Raw genomic sequence first — 4,584 nt, 5'->3', positions numbered from 1 at the left:
CCTGGGAGCCCAGCAGACTAGGGAAAGTGTTAGTGTGTGCCATCTTGTGATCTTTCCATGCTTGACCATACCAAGGGCAAAATCACCGCCTGCCACAGCATCTCTGATGTGAATTCAGAGTACATCCCTGAAACACAGTAATACCAGTATTTGTCATGATGTGTCACTCAGAATTAGCAAAGGGGGAGGGTTCTGCCTGCCTGAGAAGCCATGTCTCCACGGATTCCAGACACCCCACTCCCCTGATTTTCTCCCTTTGTCCCCTCAACTCCTGCCATTCCCTAAAATAGACCTTCCCAAGGCTCTGCCCTCAGCTCTCTGCTCTCTCTGTGATTCCCTCCACATCTACATTCTTACTTTTCACTTCTGTACAGTCAACACCCCACTCCACCTTGGGGCCTTGATTTCTTCGGATCTAGGCGTCAGCTGCCCAGTAAGGGTCTCCCCCTACTTACCTCAGTCAGTATTTCCAGAAGTAAACACTTTACCCTTTTCTTCCCGTCCTTTCTTCTCCTGACTTCCCTACAATACACCACTATTCTCCCACTCACTTAAGTTGGATTTCTAGATTCATTTTTCTTCTTCCTCCTGCCTTGCCTCATGCTAGAGACCTCATGCCTCTCCACTCCCACTGTAACCACTTCCTCAGTGAATTTCCCTACTTTTAGTTTCTCTTACTTCCATTTCTCTGACACATTGTTGCCAGGCCATCTCACCAAATGCTCTGATCCTTTCCCTGCTCAAAAAATGTTAGGTGGCTTCCTTTGCTACAGAATTAATACTAGTCCAACAAACTAAGGTTGGGTCCTTCAAACTTTTTGTATGACTTTTATTGTCTCCTGGTCATTCAACCACTGATGATGAATTTCTTTAAACTTTTTTTTAAACTTTCATATTTTCAGCCTATAGCACATTCTGGAGTAATGAGTTCTCTAAATTTACTGTTTGGGGTAAAATAACTTCTCAGTTTGTGTTGTTCAGATGCAAGCAATATAAATGTTATTCAAACTGATTTAAAAAAATAAAAGACAACTTATTGTATAAGGACAATTTACTGACTCATATAAACGTAAAATCCAGAATTTGTTCTAGTTAGGCATGGCTGCTTCTAGGGGCTCAATGTCATACTAGGGGTGGGTATGTCCCTAACTCTTTTGGACAAGCAAGATGGCCATAAACAATCCCAGTTATATATTCAACCTGTTTGCCCACCACATCAAAAATATAGTCTTTGCTTATAGCTCTGGAAAGAAAGTTCTGGTAAGGACTCTGATTACCCCTGCTATCATCACATATCATCTCTATTTAAGCACAGTGGCAAGGGAAAAATATTTGGGTAGACCTATCACTGTGACAGAAAACTAGAGATGAAGAGGCAAGTTAGCCTCACCCAAATCTCAAGGTATTGATTCTCTACAGAATAGAAGACTTGTACCAGAAAGTGTATGAACTGCTGGACACACACACCCACACACACACACACACACACACACACACGCCCTGCATGCCTTTGGCTGCGTGTAACAAAATACCCAGCTCAAAGGGGCTTAAACAATAAAGATCCTTAATTATCTGACCTAACCTAAAATCTGGTTGGAGAAAATTCCAGGATAGTGCAACGTCTCTTTCTTTCTGCTGGGTCATCCTCAGTCTCCCTGCAAGTCACAAGATGGCTGGGGCAGCTCTAAGCATTATACCTCACAAGGCAGTGTTACAAGGAAGAAAGAAAGGGCTAAAGAGATCTTCCATACACACCGTCTTTTCCTAGCTGACCATTCTTTTCTCTCATTGGCAGGAACTGTCACAAACCCATCCCGGCTCAATCTTTGGAAAGGAATATGGGATAACTGGCTTAATGCACCACATTTGTCCCTAGAGCTAGGTAGCTCCTTCCAGACTTTTAGGAAGAAAAAAAGTAAAATAGCCTTTGGTAGGTCACTAATAATGCTTGTCATTAGATCATACTTCTTATTTGATTCCTTCCACCGGTTTAAAATTTTTGTAGTGTTTCTCATGCTGAGGTTTTTTTAGATGGCTTTTTTATTTTGAATCATAACATTTCAGATTCAAGTGAACTTAGGTCATTTAGTTGAGGGCTTTTCAATGTTTTTTATTCTAGACTTGTAACCCATCAAACAGATGCAGATAAATGGGAGAGTTTATAAATGAGCTGGTGAAGTGAGGGGCCTGGGAAAAGAAGGTGAGGCCCCACTAGCTAGTGGCCCTGAGGCACTTCTGGAAAGCCAGAGACCTTCAGAATGCAATTTTAAGACCTCATCTCTCCTATAGTTCTCTAATTTCAAGGAACTAAGGTTCTGAGAGGTTAAATGATTTGAATTTGTTCTTGCATGGGTTACTAAGATTGTAGTCTAGATTTCTTGATTCTCTAATCTCTTTATATCTTTTACATCTTTATAATTCTGTAATGTATTTTTCTTCAAATTCTGCTTTGTATGCACACACTAAAAAAAAGTTCTTAAAAATAAATCTTGATGTAGAAGTTCTTACATTATTTCAGCAGTGTGTTATGATCTTTCTTTAACTCCACTCTTGATATACAGTGCTCCTGAGCTACACATGCAGTATTTCTGGTATAACTACACAGTGATTTATTCTGTTGTAGGCAGAACAGGACAGTGGCTAAGCAACCAAATGTTAAACATGATACCACTTGTGTTCCAATCTTGCCTCTAACAGCCTCAGTTTTCTTATTTGTTAAGTTAGGGTAATTATAAAAATACCTACTTCACTGGGTTGAAGTCCATATGTAATGCTATTTACATAGCCCAGCACATAGTAACTGCTATGTGTTTTCTACTATTTTCTCATGTATTTTTCCCCCCAAAATTCTTCTTGGCTATCAAAGATCCTGCAAATCTCTGGGAGTTTCCCTCTCAGAGATAAAGGGCCAGTAATGCCTAAATCCAGAGCCTTCTATCTTATATTTAGACTCATTTCCACGAATGAATTTCCTTCACTTTACTTTCTCCCCCTTATATATATTTGGTGTGTGGTCTGCAATTTTACACTTCATGGAAACTAAGGGTAAATGATCAGACTCATACTATTAGAGTAGAAAGGGGTCCCAGGATCAAGTCTCTCACTATGAAGGAAGGGGCAGTTTAGAAAATTTAGGTCACTTGTCAATCACCAATGCTCCAAAGTTCCCTGTTCAGATCTCACAGTTCCAATATTCTCTTATAACTTGGTGCCCCGTCATTCCTACTCCCAAACCCTGACAAATATCTTCATGTATTTGTCTGAATAGCTAAGATAAGAAAGGTAAAAAGGGAGTGGTTGTTCTAAATTATCTAAATATCTGAAGATACAGCTAAGTAATTATGTAATCTTGTGTATACATGACAAAATTTTCATTTGCCTCCTTCACCAAGGACGACTTCAGAGGAAAGAATCTCATAAGGTTCAACAGAAGTAAGTATAATGAGACTTTTATGTAAATGTTAACTCAATATTTTATTATAGTTATTTAATTTAAAAAATCCATTACTTCCTCTGATGTTGAATACATAAAGTTATAATTCTTAACATAAAAGAATCAGTACACACGTAAATATCTATTCTAGTAGAGTATGGAGGAAGCTTTTTACCCACGGGCATTGGTGGTTCAGTGGTAGAATTCTCGCCTGCCACGCGGGAGGCCCGGGTTCGATTCCCGGCCAATGCAACTCGTAACACTTTTCTACCTTACCCCATTTTTCCCACACATCTCAGATCCCCAAAAGAAGTTCAATTAAAACATAGAAACATTGATTTTATGCAAATGAAGAAAGACAAATCAACGATAATTTCCCCTTTCACTTTTTCTTCGAGCAGTCGAAACTGCCGATTCTCTGACATTTGCCGTATTTTTCGGGCCTTTCTTTTAGACGTTTTTGGGGGGCCCTAGAGTATATGAGCAAAAAGTAATGGGCCATAATAGTGTTCTGAGATTTAAAAGACTACCCTGACTGTTTGGAGATGCCGGGGATTGAACCCGGGACCTCACACATGCGAAGCGCGCGCTCTACCACTGAGCTACATCCCCCAGCCGGTAAAACCTTTCTGGTATAGGTATTCATTCAGTCCAGCGCTAGTCCAATTGCTATAGTTAAGTTTCAAGACTTTATTTTGGTGAGCGCTTCTGCGACACTCCGCTCCTACCCTTCCTACACCGCCTTAAACTGCTTCTAGGGTGTATCGGAACTCCATGTAGTCAGCGGTGTGGGCCGCAAACTTGACCAGCTCTCGAGCACTCCTGCCGGACGCCCGGAGCTCGACCAGGGATCCGGTACCCTGCCCTGCCAGAGGGGCGGGACGTCAGTGCGCCAAGCGCCCGCCAGAGCTCGACTCCTCTGCGGGCTGACTGCGCAGGCGGCCCGGAACCCAGGGGTGGGGGGCGGAGCGTTCAGCCCGCCGCTTTGCCGCCGGGTGGAGCCCCGCCTACGACGCCGACTGAAGGGCCAGCAGGCGGGCGGACTCACGGACGCTGCCCAGGGACCAGAGGAGACTTGCTCCTGAAGCAGAGCGGTGGGGACCTTCTGTGCTCACCCAAAACCCTTTTGGATTTACCTGTACACCACCACG

General features: G+C 42.5%; 2 non-coding genes across 2 annotated transcripts; one reads left to right on the top strand and one right to left on the bottom strand.

The window, feature by feature from the left end:
* The first annotated feature begins 3,614 nt into the window (after positions 1-3,614).
* Positions 3,615-3,685, top strand: TRNAG-GCC (transfer RNA glycine (anticodon GCC)). Its single transcript has one exon. It is a non-coding gene; the product is annotated as a tRNA-Gly (tRNA).
* Positions 3,686-3,973: 288 nt separating this feature from the next.
* TRNAA-CGC (transfer RNA alanine (anticodon CGC)) lies at positions 3,974-4,045 on the bottom strand. Its single transcript has one exon. It is a non-coding gene; the product is annotated as a tRNA-Ala (tRNA).
* Between the last annotated feature and the right edge of the window lie 539 nt (positions 4,046-4,584).

Source organism: Lipotes vexillifer, unplaced genomic scaffold (genome assembly GCF_000442215.2).
Source record: "Lipotes vexillifer unplaced genomic scaffold, Lipotes_vexillifer_v1.1 scaffold907, whole genome shotgun sequence".
Classification (NCBI taxonomy): Eukaryota; Metazoa; Chordata; class Mammalia; order Artiodactyla; family Lipotidae; genus Lipotes; species Lipotes vexillifer.
This window is presented reverse-complemented; position numbering and strand designations above follow the sequence as displayed.